Genomic DNA, 16,838 nt, shown 5'->3' on the forward strand with positions numbered 1-16,838 from the left:
CATCTTAACAACAAAATTATATAAAATTCTGTTATTTTAAACTGCTGCTGATACGAATGTGTTATGATCTTGTTATGTGGTTCTAGTCGGGTATCATTGCCAATCAGTTGAAAATAACCAAAACTAAAAAGTTGCACCGGTTGAACGTCATTTCTTCGCGAGGCAAGTGATTGTGTCGATAGTTTTTAGTTGAAGAAAACATATGAAAATTATGCATTCATGTAGTGGTTTACACTGAATAATTTATTAATGGCTGGCTTAAGTGTATAATTCTACCACATTGCAGACATATGAAGTAAATCAACGTTTAAAATACACAGAAAAAAATCTTAATATTAACTAGAGTTGAATTTTGGAAATCGTGTAAAATAGCTACTAGTAATCATACAGCAAGCATAAATATACGCGTTTTATAATGGAATCGCATCTCTTTCTTGAAAAAATTTAAAATTACGCCTTTTTCTCCAAATTAACTTAAATTTATACGTTACACATTGAGATTACAGCATTCACCGTTGTAATTTTACACGATCTGCATGTTACTGCGATTGCATTATCGTCGTCTTCGCGGCAGCTTTCGGCCATATTGGGAAGTCAGCTCTTTGCTTCGGAAAGTAAACAAACGTGAAAGTACAGTTTTTCTTGAATTTATTGTGTTGGTTGGTGTTTCATCAAAGGAAAAAGGTGTGAAGTGTGCAGCAGTTTGCACCAGCAGGTTCATTTAATTGGAAGATGATGAATATACACAGCAAAAAAAAATCTTAAATTTACATGGCACGTAAACTTCTATGATAATCATGTTAAACGAGTTATAACTGCATGTTCAGCGATAACTAATGTGAACTGTCTCATTGCATTCGAAAATGCTTGCAATCTTGAGTGAAACTGAAATATTTCATGATTTTACAAGCAACATTCGCCAATATTGCATGCTTTCTTGCATCTTGAAAGTGAATTTGCAAACAAGATCGCTCAGTTTACATGATTCCACGCTGAATATTCTGCCAAAAATAATGCATATGGATGGATCGACGGCTTTTATTCCATGTGCATTATATATGATTGAATTTTCAGCGAGGAAATCATGTGAACCGAGCTGTTTTGCAAGCAACATTCTTTGAGAGAAGACGTTTCGCGTTCAATATTAAGGAATTTGGTAACAATGTTGGATAGAATAGATGTGTTTATAGGTTTTATCAATGAAGAATACATGAGAGATGGCTTTGCATGATTGAAACTAAAATAACGTTACGTGTAAATCTGGTGTGTAGAATGTAAAGACTCTTATTGGATCGCATTCTCGGAGGTTGAGAATTTTCTTCCCGGCTAATTCATCGAGCCGAGAACACAATTTGTGGATAGTGGATTTGTGATTTGTGGATATGCTATTTGATGAAAGATACAATAAAAACATTATGTAGTAGTAATATGCAGCCTGTTTTTCTTTTATATTGGCGAAAATATATTTCTGCAGAAAAAGTGTCGGCGTTTTGCACGTTTTGCAGCCAAGTGTTTTTAAACCCGGACATTGCAATTAAATTGTTTATTTACAAAGCATGAAAACATAATTCAGTAGTGAAACTGACAGAAAACTTGCAAAGTTACTAATGAACGTGGAAAGAGTAATAAAAAATGCTATGCGTTATTTTATGCAGGAATATTAAACTAATAAGTGATTGTTGCAGCTCAAACCACAGTCATCTCAGTTCAGGTAACCGCATACTACCAATTTTGCATATATTTAAATGTGTTATTCATCACAGAACATGTACATGTTCCTAAGAGCGTGATAAATTGAGTTGATTTGAAAATTTTGCAGTTTTTCTGTTAATAATTGCATGTTTTGCAAGATGTCCGGATTTTGATTCGTTAGTGTCCGGATTTATAGGCATGATTCAATGCAGGTGTCCGGATTTAAGGTGAAGATGAAACGAAGCCAAACTTTAAATTTTCAAGAGCACGAATCTGGAGAACCGAACACCCGTTTGAGCTGCAAACTTAATCGATTGGTCATCGCCAGCTAGTGACCAATCGATTAAGTTTTCAGGTTAAACGGATGTTTGGTTCTCCAGATTTGTGCTCTTGAAAATTTGAGGTTTGGCTTCGATTCATATTCACCTTAAGTACAAGATAAGTTTTATCGTTTAGATTATTGTTATGGTAAACACTTCAATTTTAATGGAAAACTCATCATTTTTACTAAATTTAAACATAAAAGTGTCCGTTACATAAAAAGAGTTTCATTAATTTTAAATGAAACCTATTCAAAACGTATTTTAAACATTTGTGTCGAATTAAGTGTCCGAGTATTGATGCGACACGGTATCTTCGCACCTGCCAAACAATATATGGTAAACAGGTATAATACGCCCCCCCCCCCCTAAGAAAAAACGGGTCTATCGCAGTATCAAATGCATTACTTCTATAGTCTTCGATTTCAAAGTGTTATTTACGAAGTTGATCATTGTCTGCATGCAATTTTCTTTTGCTAGGTAGCTTCAAAAAGAGTTCGAGACGTTTTATGTAAACTTGACGTTTCAATGCAAACCGGGAAATATGCCCTTTCCGTAGAAAAAAAATTCCACGGCGTTGAAGAAATGTTCCCGAGGAGTATTCCTCCACTTGCTAAGCTTAAACGGATCCATGAGCAGTCGTCTTCCGGTAAAAGTTTCGGTAAATTTTACGCCGAAAAGCTGATTTTCGATATTTTTATTGATTGTTGTTTGTACTTCCCAAGGATCTAATATGCGCAACATATTTTTTTCGCGGATATTCTTATACACATTCTATAATTATTTTTCTCAGACATCTACTCTTGACATTCGAGTGCTTTTTGATCCCAACTAGCGAACATCCAAACATCTAGTTATTCCATATAGCGGAACCCCAATGAGCGAATCTCTACTATCATAGCTTTAAAACGTCAATCGCATAAGTGACCTACATGTATCATTAGAAGCAAAAGTCATTATTTTGCTATAGGCCTTTTTCAAAACTTAGTCTCGTAGACTTGTTTTTGCAAACAAATTTGAATAAAAATCACATAAATATGGAAACAGCCCATAGTGATGAAATAGACGGGTAGAATATGTGGAAATAAAACGTTTGGATTTGTATGAGTGTACATGGTGGGGCTATAGCTCAGTGGTAGAGCATTCGACTGCAGATCGAGAGGTCCCCGGTTCAAACCCGGGTGGCCCCTATCAAGATTTGTTTTGTACTCGTTATGAGTTAGAACGACCTTATCATAATTAGTGTTGTTGTTCAACATGTGTGTTCCTCTTATCACTTTTCGTGACGCGCCCATTATAAGATGTGGTTATAATCAACCTTATACAAATGGTCGTTAAAATGTGGGACGTGTTTTAATTTTAGACGATCGGTGGAGTATCAAAATTTTTCTATATTCCATATGGTCGATATTTTGAATATCGTAATTCTGGGTTAAATTGATCACTGGGACGAATTAGATCAGGTCGATACCAGAACGCAATTCCCTCTAAGGATACTGAATGCTTCGGTGGAATCACAAACATTCCATGTTTTATAGTTTTATAAACAGGATTTAAACTATTGTTATTTTGGTAAGATTAATTTTGCATATTTTTGTACAATCATATTTTTTTACGATACGAGAAATACTGTTGGAAAAGTCAATCCACTAAAAAACTATCCACTGGTACTAAGCCTACATATAAATTTTGAATGTTTGAAATATTATATACGTAAGCATAAGTGTGAGCTATTGAACTCATTTTGAAATAAAAAATAGCTCACGGAAACTACATCACACACCCATGTTAACCATGGACCGCAGCTAAACGGACTAAAATAACAATCTACTCTAGTAATGTCCATCGTCGCCATCGGCCATCATTAAAATCCGATATCTGCAGTTGCTCAGATTTTGCTGTCATATTAGAGGTACAGCGATATCCCATTCCATCACATCTCGAACTGCAACTGGAGGCGAAAGAGGAAGGTGAACATAATCTAAAATTCAATTTTTCCGTGCAAACGCCATAAAATGTTCGGCTTACGTTCGACACGTGACAACAGCGTTTGATCCAAAAGCTATCGATGACTCTATGACACTACCCCGAACGCCACTACCCTGAATGCCACTACCCCGAACACCATTACCCCGAAAGCCATTACCGTGAACGCCATTACCCCGAATGTATAACATTTTGAGGCTTATGCTAGAGTGGGAAGATAATTGTAATATTCCTTATGAGTATTTAACGAGTTTGGCTCAACTATGTATTTTTCAAATATCAGAAGATAAGAAAGCAGCCAGTTTTATGTAAATATTTTTTTCATACTAAAGCCCTCAGTACACTCTTTGCCAAGTGTGCAAATTTTTCCACACGCATAGACTAACACTACAATATCCACTTGACACTTCAGATGTTTCGTCATTGTTGAGAACGATGTTTGCATGTTGGTTTATGCGTGCGGAAAAATTTGCACACTTGACAAACAGTGTACTGAGGGCTTAAGTTTTGTTTGGATTTGTCCTCTAATTTTGGTGAAATTGACACAGCCACATTGCAATGTTCTGAAGAACAGTCTATTTCAAAAAGAAGGGTGAATTTATTATGAAAAGGATAGCTATAATATGGACAAAATTAGGATGTAGTAAAGTCTCTTATTGGACGTCGGTGCCCACTTCCTTTACTCATTTGTGTAGGTGTCGGGCTACTAGCATTAAGATCTCCTTAAAGATTTTGTTTCGTAAACGATGGTGATGGAAGATCACCCTGAGATAGTCACTGCAAGTGTTGTTCTATGGAACACGCTTAAAGACCAACCTGATAGACAATCGTTCCATTATAGCAAGGAAACGTTAATACACTTGTACATGTTAGAAAAATGGCGGCCTCTGATTACCGCTACTTTCGTTGATTTGTGGGATCATTAATTTGAATTGAATTAATTTCATAAGAAACCTGTTTGTTTTAATACAAGAAGATCCAAAAAGGGAAAATTTCTGATTAGAATTATAGTGGGATTCACTTAAGTGAATGTCTTCAGGATATATTCCTTTAAAAAAGCTGTTCAATGTGGAAATACTAGTGACTAGCTTATCAAAAGAATACTTGAAAAAACAGCCTATTTAAGTAAGAAGGGCAAATTTCTTGTGAAATGTTTGCAACTATGACGTTAATGATCACTGTAACAACGTGATTCTATGGCACAACCTAAGAAAGGAAAATATTTGTTTAAAACCAAAATTAAATTATGAACACCACCAAGAAGTCCAAATACCGGTAATCACGCAGCTGTTCAGCAAGACCATCCCAACTAACAATTCAGAGCCACAAACAAGCATGCATGTTTAATTATTGTTCAATAATGGTAATGGCAGCTGAATAAAAAATTTGCTCTATAAAGAGCTGAGAAGGTGCTTTTTTAACACAAACTTAGATCAATGTTCAACGTTATGCATTAGAATGAACAAAAGTTGAATCGCCACTTATTAAACGTTTCCAAAGATTCTCATTCGGCTAGTCAAGATTGTTCTACAAATGAGCTGAACAAGACATGTTTCCCCCAATTAAAAATCCAATATTCCACTAAACAAATGTATATGTATAAAAGGATATTCAGAAGGCGAACTAACGTTTTACTTGCGTCGCACTTCAGCTATTCCCACATGTTTAACATAAGCATGAATAAGAGCTGAATAAGTATCTTATAAAATCCTAATTCAGCTTCAGTATATTATAAGAACAGTTGATCCAATAGAGGCCAAAATGACGATTAACAAACACATTGTTCAGCAATAAATAAGCCTTGTAAAAGCGATCACACTATAGCTAAATTTCATAAAATGGACAAAATATCCGAAATTCGTGTTGAGTTCCGAATGCATTTCAAAGCTCATATATTATGCTTTCTTAAAACTTTTGAAATAGCTGTTCAGAAAATAAACATGGTCAGTCTCCAGAAATGCAGAATTATTGTGAAAAACAAAAATAAACATTTAAGCTAAGTATTCCGAGTAGGAGGAAAGTACTGACAAACAAAGCGTGATATTGACTTGATTGACATAAGAGATTAAATATCTGAAGACAATATTAAAATTTTGTTCCTGGAACTTCTAAACCTATGAAAAATTTGATGTACGCAGATCTAATGAATAGCTCGCAGCTATTGGTAAAATCTTGCTGAATCTAAATATGACATGCCAATTTTGTTCTAGTAGTTTATTTTAGATATCATTTCCAGATATTTTATATCATATATCTATCAAGTTAATATCACTTTTAGCTATCCATATTATATTTTCTATTGCTAATCTTTTTTTCGCCTGCTCGGGATGTTTTTTCGTACAAGAAAAATGGAAATTTCTTTGACAGAATTGATTAAATAAATTTCTATAGCCAGCTACATTTGAAATGACATTTCTTCACAACTGAATAAATACTGCGCTCTAAGAAAAATGTTTTACTTGGACATTTCCGAAAATAAAAATCGTATCAAGGTATTCGAATATTTTTCTATTCAGGTGGGTTCTGAGGACTAACCCTTCAAATGATTCAAATATATTCATACAGAGAACTTTTACTTCAATGCATATGTAATAGGTTTATAAAAAAACACAAATAAAAAAATATTCAAACTATAATTTATAAAATTATTTAAGTTAATCAATCAGTTTTGAACAAACTAAAACTTATTATGAAATTAGATTAATCATTTCAGACTGTTTTAACTTTGTGTAAATAAACATTATTTTGACCAACATCGACATAAATTTTCTCACTGTGCGCTAAAAATAGCCGACTGAACTCAGCTAGGATCAGCACTAAACAGCAGCTGAATAATATGCTTGTTCAGTTGTAGATTAGCGTACCATGTGTTGATTAGACGTTGTCGAATAGAAGCTCGAACATAGTCAATATTCAGCTATGAGAAGTTTATATATTGCACTGGACGATATAATCATCAATTCTAGGATGGCGCAGATGGCAAGGCATACCGCTGACGATAGGAAGGTCTCGAGTTCGAATCCAGTATAAGGCGATTTTTAAATAAGATTGTTATACTATCATAATAATAGTGCACACTACATTTAAAAGTGTCTAGAAAAATATTTTTTTGTTTTTATTAGTCTTTAATTATTTTTAGACCAGCCGTATAAAAGCTGAACTAAATGCTTGTAAAACGTTTTTAAAGCCGAAAAATAAAGTTGGTATTCAACGACATGCTTTAAAGTTTCTCCAAATTTGTGTGAACAATGCTTTAACAAAGGTTGGCAATGGAAATTATTAAAATGTTATAAAACATGATGCTGGATAAAACTGCCATAATGCTGTTTGTTAAATGAGTGAATGTTAGTTGGGATATTGAGGGTTACGGGTTCGAACATTTCCTTGGCGTCCCTGGGCATAGAGGCACATGTTAAAGAATAGTAAATTGACAAGGAAAGCTCACAGTCAATAAAAGGCTTATTTCATAAAAAGCCCATTCACAAATTTCATAACGCTGAAGGGGGCAAAAAATGTTGTGGGTGGTCGTCTTCAAAAGTTACAGCCCATGCACAATATGTAAAATTTCCATACAAAAAATGGTACGAGGGGGTGGGTGAGTGTCAAAAATGGTAATTTTTGGCATTATGAAATTTGTGAATGAACCCTTGAACTACGAAAGTGCCCACTGAGCTGATAAACAGGCACTGTCTCAGAAAAAATGAGAGGAAGATAGTTGCCAACAAGATTTTTCGAAAGAATAACTGACATATAATAGAAGGGAAAATATATGATGAACATTCTACCGCCGAATTTTACGCGCCATTAATTACCAGTTTTCATTAGATACGCATTTTTGCCCGATAAACTAGATACTGCACTATATCTCATACTATTCGAAGTAATGGCTCATTCGTAGTAGTGGCGTTCGGGGTAATGACCCATTCGGGGTAGTGGCGTTCGGGGTAATGGCGTTCGGGGTAATGGGATGGAGCCGCTATCGATTTCTGCTCGGGCAGAGCCAATCTACGTATACAGTGATACCTCCATGAGTCGATGTTCCATGACTCGATATCGACTCATGGAACCATACTAAAAAAAAATTTTCATGGTTACTATGATGGTCCCTAGAAGCAGCATTCCAAAGAGGATTGCTGTTCCATTGCTCGATATTTCCATGAGTCGATGGTCCCTTCAATATCGACTCATGGAGGTTTCACTGTAGCAGTAGTAGCTTCTCGAGCGGTTGATGGCGGATCCAATGGATCAGATGTTCTCGCGGGGTCCATCCAAGTCCCACTAAGTCGTTTTTTTCTTCATTCGCTTGATTGACAACGATGCCGCTTGATGAAGGTTCGAAGCCGCGTTTGCCATTTCGTCGGGGATCGATGTGCTGCCATTAGAGCGGTTCAAAATACGAAAATAAAGTTTGGAAATCCAATCTTCCATACTATTTTTACAATCTTCATGATAAAAAAAGAATTCTGTCAAATTTAAGGCCATTTTGGTGATTCAGAGTGTAAAATTCTATGAAAATTTCTTCGGAGAAATTAAGAAAAATATTTTAAAACGGTAGTTGTACAAATGGATGTCAAAGTCTAAACTTTTCTTTAAATTTTAGAAAAGAAAACTGCTGAAAAAATTAAACAATCCGCCGGATACGGATATAAATAACAAGCAACAAATAAGTACTTATAGGTATTCTACTAAACAGCTCGAAAATTTATTAAACAACAAATATTAGACTTATTTTCTGTTACGTCCTTTTTGAGGTTTTATTTTCAAAATAGCTGATTTTTAATAAAAGGATGACCATAAACTACGAAATCCCAGCTCTAAGTTTTAAAGTTTGTAAGGTGTTCATAAGAAAGATATGATTCCCAATCTTTGCTGCAATAAGACTCACCCTAGTGTGCCATTCGTGCACCTAGCGTTTGTCAATGGAAGCCCCGCAGGTTGGATGCTTTTTTTGTTTGATCCCGTCCGAGATTTTTTTTCTGCGAAAGATACCTTGCAAATTGGAGATTTGTGGACCACGACGACGGTCGGTGATAGACAAACAAAAAAACAATCACACTCACCGGGCGGAATGTCTGTGACCTCGCTTTAGTTTCTGGCGAAGGAACACCGATTGATAGCCAGGCATCAGGGCGCTTTCGACTCGTTGAAGTCGAGTGGAACATGTCTGCGCGGTCATCAACGAGTTGCCGATACCCAAATATGGTTCTGGATTCGACGTTTCTCGAGCGGTGCCGATGGTCGTTTGAAAAAAAAAAAACATTTCGCTATGGGTGTGACTCTAGTGGCAGATTAGCCTTTCTGGCGGTGAGTTGCCGAGGATCAGGTGGTAAGTATATCACGGAGTCTCATTTAGCGTTATTATCCGAAAACAAAATACATCAAAATTATTGATCGATTTCAATATATTTTGTCAGAAGTTATTTTGAGTTACACCCTTTGGATGGAATGATTTATTGTTAAAAACATTGATTTTTAGAACATAAGCGTTGCACTTCAATATCGAATGATACGAAAATCTCTGAATGTTGCTCGCTCCACAGGATTCAACGGATCAAACACTACTCGATAGAGTCGATTTTCATTATTGAAGTGCAGCTCTAAGTACCAAATCGACGATTTCAACGGTGACGCCTTCGAAACGGTGCAGCTATTTTTTTTGTAATATCCGTGAATGAAGCACCGTGATACTGATATATGTCTTGGTTGAGTTCAGCCACAGGTTGGGCGTAGCTTTATGGCAAACTGGTCCTTCCTTCAAGTTTGTTTTCGTTTCCAGGATTCCACTCAAGTGATGAATACTAATCACCAGAATCGAAACCATATGAGTGGTTTATCATTCAGATTGAAGGTTATGCTTTGGGTTTGATATCACACTGCAGAAGCGAAAGGCAAATTACTCCTTTTCCTTGCGGTTGATCAAGATCACTTACACCACGTCGTCGTTGGGTGTTGCTTTCGTTTTATCCGAGCAGAGCTTTTTTTTCTGGAGCAACACCGCAATTACATGACCAATTTATGGGCACTCAAAAGACTCGAGCATACACCCAGCCATAGCGCGTTAATTTGCCTTAATTAAGCTCAACACGACGATTGTGTTGTCGTCGATGGTCGGATGCCATGGGATCACAGCCAAGGATCGCGCGCCCGGGATTGTCGTTGAAATTCTCGAGTTTTGAACTTTCGTCGCACCTCCGAGGTGGCCCAATTAAAACCACTGCGAATCAATTTAAAGCGCCCGGAGCAATGCAATTAGGTAAATGAATTTGTTGCCAGTGATAACCAGTATAGTTGGTTGGTGATCGTGAATGTTGAATTTTATCTGGAGTTTTTGCATGGTGGTAAGTAAGACAGCGTGCATGAGCATTGATGTCATATAACTCGTAGCAGCTGCTCCGTTATTGACCAGATCAATCGAAATTGCACAGATAGCTTAGGGAGCTTCTGGAGTACATAACCATTTTCAATGTGCCCAAAGAATTGAATACTGAAAAGTCTATAACGTAAACGGTCTTCTGGGAAGGTTAGTTATTTTAGTTAGACATAGAGCGAGAAATCTTCTGAATTTCCAATTTTTATGAGAAGGTTTTGTTTTTGTTGTTGGATCTGGAATTTATGCTAAGTTTTTAATGTTTTTTTTTCTAGTAAGGAAAAGTTTTTATTTTTCTTCTTCTTATTATCCTTTTTTCCTTGGCATTATGACCATGCGGGGCAGAACCTGCTTCTCAGCTTAGTGTTCTATGAGCATGTCAACAGTTATTTACTGACAACTTTCTTTATAATTATTACATTCGTATTTCGCGTAACAGGCACGAAAGTCAAAGATTTTCATAACGAAAGCGTGGGTCAGCAAGTCTGTTCATAAACACGTTCCAATCATCAAATACGTCATCCGCGACATACTGTTCCAACACTGCGCATATAACAGAGAGAACACAATAATAGGTCTAATTTATCCCTATTTATTACTCTGAAATCCGATAGATCGAGCGTGTTTTAGAAAAAGAGTGTAATTACCCTGAACGATTCTTTTCATCGAACCTTTTTTCAATGAATAAGGGTAACAAGATGTATGAGAAGCTTGATGTTCTAATGGCTATCGTATTAGCTTAGCTCGATTAGCAGAAGCAGTTTGTGAGTGCATCTTAGTTGTGCCAAATGTATTCATGTACGTGGTTCATAAGCATATATTAACACGTCAAAATTTGAAAAACAGAAACAAAAAATATGTCACGATTTTGTCAGCCCAAAATTCACCGTAGGGCTGACAAAATCGGGTCCCTACTGTATTCCTATTAAAAATATATAAAATCGTTTATTTTTTTTTTTTTGTAGAAAAGATTACTGAATTTAAGTGTTCATGGATGTAATGTTCACAATTTTCAACATTAAACTCTAGTTGATCTTTATTCAAGTGTTTCTTCTTCCAAGCACCAGAATAAAAACAAACTACAGTGGGGTTTCGCTCGTTGGGAGTCCACTACATGAAATGACTCGATGGTTGGATGTTTGCTGGTTGAAAAAAAAAACAAACTAAAAAGCACTTGAATATCAAGAGTAGATGTCAAACTAACTTTGACGTCTAAGCACCGTCGCATTGCGGTCTTCATTTATTGAAAAAATGTGCATGTATACGTGCGTTTCGTAACGATTTACTCTCCGGATGCGTGAGCCTCAAACATTTACACCAGCTGTCAGTCATCCTAACTAACGGGTCAGATTCGCTTCTTGAAAGGCAGTCTTGTTCCAACCAGCGAATCCCCGCTGTAGTCTTATTAAGGCCCAAGTAAAAATGGCGCAAATGTCAAAACTGAAAAAGCAGTTTTCTCTTTTTAAATAGACAAATCGAAGAAAATAAAAACACACAGCTCTTTTATTTGCCAAATAAAAAGGCTGTGTGTTTTTATTTTCATCAATTTGTTGTTTGAAAAGAAGAATCTGCTTTTTCAGTTCTGATTTTTGTGCCATTTTTCCTTGCACCTATTACTCTTATGTTGATGTTTGAAGTTATGGCTTTAACTCGCAGATCTGCAATGCAGATGCCTGTTTTAGCGCCACTTGAGAAAAGTTGATTTACGTTGATTTACATTACGATTTGTTTTTGATCCGAACGAAATAAAAAAAAATCGGATTCTTCAGAATGGCTTCCTCACCTTCTAAAAAGAGCAATATTTGCTCTGCTAGATGTCGGAGTCAATGTCCGAAGACGTTGGCTGGGTCCAATGTGGGAAGTGGGCCCATTTTTCGTGTGCTGGCGTTGACCAAGGGGTTGTCAATTATAATTGGCTTTGCTCACAGTATGTCCCAATTAGTGTTCAGCAGCTAAAAGTTTCTGATGCGAACGGCAAGAAGTGGAGTAAGAAGTCCGGGAAGAAAAGTGATAGAGGGTCCGATCAGGGAGTTGGTTCCGACGTTGATCCAATTGAGAAGCAGTTGGAGGAGGAGCAACTAGCCATGGAGAAGGTCTTAGCGAAGCAGATGGTGGCGCGGAATAAGTTACTCGCTCGGTAGAAGGCGTGAAAGGAAAAGCAGCTGAAGCAAGAACGGGAGATGCATGAGCTGGAACTCCAGGTTCAACGCAAGATTGAGGAGCAGCAGTTGCAGCACGAGCAAGAGATGTTAAATGCTCAACTGGCGGCGGAGAGGGATTTTGTGAAGAAGCGGGATGCGATCCAGGAGCAATTTGCTAGCAGCGTTAATCGACGCGTCGAAGGACCAAGAAGGCGCTATTGATGGAACTCTCCAGTCAATCAGCTTTAAAGCCGGAGAAGCTATCCGCTGAGGATGTTAATGAACCAGCATAGTCTCCGACGTCTCCGAAGTAGCGGAATTCACCACATTGTCTATTATCGGCCAGGTGCGGCCTGGGAAGGAGGAGGATCGGCAGAAGGAGTTCGTGCTTGTGCACGAGTTCGAGCCAAAGCGAAGTTACTAGTAACGAAGTACGAGGGAGAACTTTCCGCTGTTCAACACGCGAACGTAGTCTGAGCTGCAGCTCCCGTAGCAGAATGTTCGGTACACAGAGGTGGTTCAGCGATACAACCCAGACAACAAGAAATCGCATGAAAGTTCACGTTATAACTCGTTTATTCATACTAATTACATCAAACCCGCAAAACACCGTGGATAAACTCGACAAATTGATGAGTTTCCTCGCATAAAACACTTCTTTTCTGAGTTCATTTGTACATTTTGCTTCGTCCCGTACACTTGTACAAAGTAAGTTGAAACAATCCGTAGCAGCTGTCAAATCAACATTCATTATCATAAGTTAAGTCGCATAAGATTACAGATTAGTTCGGTAAGATATTTATACACTCGCAATGTATGTTATTATTCATCACATAATATATGCACGCATATCGCCTCCACTTTTGTACGTAGAAGGCCTTTTCGCGACATCTTATAAGTGAAATTTTGCACATACAAAGCCTCCAGGTGATTTCGTAATGCGTACATTTTTGTTGTCTGGGAAGCATCTCGCAGGAGTGCCGACAAAGGATTTTCCGTCTGGTGTACCAACGATTCTCATCGGGTTGGATAATCTTCATGTGTTCGTGGAAGTCGCCATCTTGCATTCCAAAATGGCGTCTGAAAATGGTTTCCGACATCTACTTATCGGTCTCGATCCAGAAATACCCGTATTATATTGTTACTCGTAGGTTGCCACCAGGCAGAAGCGTAAGTTAGAATTTGGAGCGTAAAAAGAGGGCTTTTAAAAACAGGAGCGTAAAGCAAGTGAACGTAAAAATAGGTTTGGCAGTATATGATGACTGTCTCCAACTGTGATCTTCCACTGAACATCAATCATGTTTGTTTCAGTATGCAATTTTTGCCATGATTTTTAAAATTTGAGGTTGTAATGATCAACAGGCCCGAAACAAGGTGAAACAAATGATCTTTCCATGGGCTGCTGAAGCCAAAGTACCGTTTCCGTTTATTCTTTCATAAAACCATCTACTTATTTCACTTAACAATGCTTTCATAAATAAAATAAATGTATCAAAAAGTATGTATTGTACATAGAAGTTTACCATACCAGAGTTTGGATCGCATCTCCAATCACTGATGACTCCCAGATCTTTACCTTATCCCACTAACCTGATATCCTTTCCATAACAACTGTGGAGATGCAGAGGTATACTCAGTCTCTAGTAACAACGGTTGTCTAACTAACATTCCTTCTCTGCCCCGATGGCCGTAAGGACGTGGCCGGTGCCGTTATTTGGGCCCCATAACAATTGTGCAAAATTTCAGCTCGATTGGTGAAACTATATTTTAGCGCCAGCCGTTCAAAGTTTGTATGGGATTTACTATGGGAAAACTTATTTTTGCAAATAAAAATCGCCAGAGGTCACCCATTGTCCTCTATAAAAATTCTGAATGCAGACCTCGATAGGTATTTTTAAGATGAACAACATTGTCGAAGACCGCAAAGCACTCCGATGCTTGTGAAAAAAGTTATTAAGCATCGACTATTCGGAAATTTCGCTCAATTTTGTTATTATTGTTATTCCTTTACGTGTTAATCACCGTCCCCTTGCCAATAGGTTTTCATTGAATAAATTTCTTCACAAGTCTCGGATTGTTTCGCGGTCTTCGGCAATATTCTCCATGGTAAAATTACCTATCGAGGTCTGCGTTTGGAATTTTTATAGAGGTCAATGGGCGACCTCTGGCGATTTTTATTTGCAAAAGTGAGTTTTCCCATAGTAAATCCCATACAAACTTTGAACAGTTGGCGCAAAAATATAGTTTCACCCAATCTAAATTTTGTCCCACGCCAATGCTCTTGCTCATGTTCATGCTCATTTTAGTTGAATAAGCAAGCAACATTAGAAACGTGATAACTAAAGTTTATGCTAAAGATATCATATAAATATCTCATTGTGTTATCATTTGTTTTGTCATACAGCCAATTTACCTCATTGATAACTTATATATTATCAATTACTTAAAAAGATCGAATTTTGATAACAAACATATGACGTCATATACCCGTCGATGGTATCCTTGATTAGTTAGCTCAAAATTCGTTGATAACAAGAGTCTTTGTATAGATAACAAAAAATTACAAAATGAATTCATGATGTATATCTTGTTATCACTATGTTATGTGGTTGTTATTCGACTTTGCTCGGGTAGCCAGCTCGCACGCTGTCACCTCTATCTCCCCCAGGGGGGTGGCAAGAGCCAATAATTATCAACCCAACATCAATTCAACATGGCGGCCAGTGTTCTTGTTTTGATTATTTTAGGATGGACAAAACAAAGTTTTTATGGGTAGGAGACATCAATAATACCTCGCTGATGCGTAAAACAATAATCAAAATAATGAACAAATGAAAAGCGTATTAAAATACGACGATTTAATGCGATATGTTCAATTGCCAGAATCTAGCACTAGCAGCGTATGAGCCTTATACTCGAAAATCAGGAGCAAGGTTAGGGCAAACCGACCAGAAAGTGGGTACCAAAACGCGAAGTACCAAAACGATGTGAGGAAGAGCCGAAATGTATGCAGGATGACAGTCGTGTCAGTCCCCTGATCTCCCCCGCAGTTGATTTCACCTCGCATCCGCGTACTGCTTAGATTGATGAACCTCACTTCAAGCAACCTTGATGTCGGTGTTTGGGCCCTCAAAGTACTGAGAGCCACTTCTGTATTTCCTATTTTGCTTTGTATCTCGATATAACCCCCAACTCGATGGAATGCGCGGTCCCTTCAACCATCCCTCTGTAAGTCGGTTCTTCTCTAACTCGATGTTCCCTTACTCGATGCAATCTGTTTCAGTTTCCTATGAATTTGAATATTATGATTACATTAATAGTAAATGAAGATTTACAACCCATTCCAGGGTGATAAAATTTCATTCTGTATCTCGATACCTCCCTAACTCGATGGTCCCTTCTATATCGACTTAGGGAGAGTTGACTGTAGTACAATATGTATCTATATAAAATCCATACAATTTTTCGACAAAAAACTGTATAGCTCAGACAACCAGCATGTACACATAAAGAGATCACATGCATTGCGATTATGTAAATTTTATTGCGAACTGATCTTATGCGACTTAGTTTATGATAACAAAGTTGATTTGATAGCTGCTACCGATTGATCCGACTTACCTTGTATTAGTATACGGGATGAAACGAAATGTACATATGAACTCATAAAATATCGTTTTATACGAGGAAACTAATCGATAACACAACTTCATCCACCTTGTAGTGCGGGTGTGAAACAACTTATACAAATAAACAACTTTGTCCGTGAACTGTTATGCAATTTTTGGTTGTCTGGAGAGTTTAACTAATGTTTCAAATGCAACGATATTTCAAAATATCTGTAACTTTTGGAATTCTATTTTTATGTTGCAACTACTAGTTGTATGTAAGAGAGAATTTTAAGCTCCGACAGAGCATTTTATAAATATTCATTTAGAAACTGATCCGGGTATTTCTACCGGAGCTCTTCCAGTTATTCTTTTAGTGACTCTTTCAGTAAGAATTTCTCGTAGTATCTGGATTTTTTTTTTCTAGATTCAGGGAAAAATTCTTTAGGAATTTCTCTTAGAACTTCTCTAGAAAGTTCTTCGAAGAATTATACAGAAATTTCTTCGGAACTTTCTACGGAATTTCCTCTCGTAAATATCTCGAATCTGAATCCACGAATTCCTTGATAGATTAATGTAGGAAATTCTCTTATATTATTTCAGTCTTCAAAAAATCCCACTCCAAGAGCTGCTGAGATCGAAAACCATCAGAGCAAGATTAATTCCGCGCGCACCTTTTTTTCAAATCCAGGCATGCAATGAATCATGCCACGTGTATGAGAGG

At 37.2% G+C, this 16,838-nt stretch overlaps 1 protein-coding gene and 1 non-coding gene across 2 annotated transcripts in view; one reads left to right on the plus strand and one right to left on the minus strand.

Annotated features, from left to right (window-relative positions):
- Positions 1 to 16,838, minus strand: part of LOC5573122 — a 417,647-nt gene that overhangs the window by 317,379 nt on the left and 83,430 nt on the right. The gene's annotated exons all lie outside the window — the stretch shown is intronic.
- Positions 3,131 to 3,202, plus strand: Trnac-gca. The gene has a single exon. It is a non-coding gene; the product is annotated as a tRNA-Cys (tRNA).

The sequence above is a fragment of the Aedes aegypti genome, chromosome 2 (assembly GCF_002204515.2).
Source record: "Aedes aegypti strain LVP_AGWG chromosome 2, AaegL5.0 Primary Assembly, whole genome shotgun sequence".
Taxonomy (NCBI): Eukaryota; Metazoa; Arthropoda; class Insecta; order Diptera; family Culicidae; genus Aedes; species Aedes aegypti.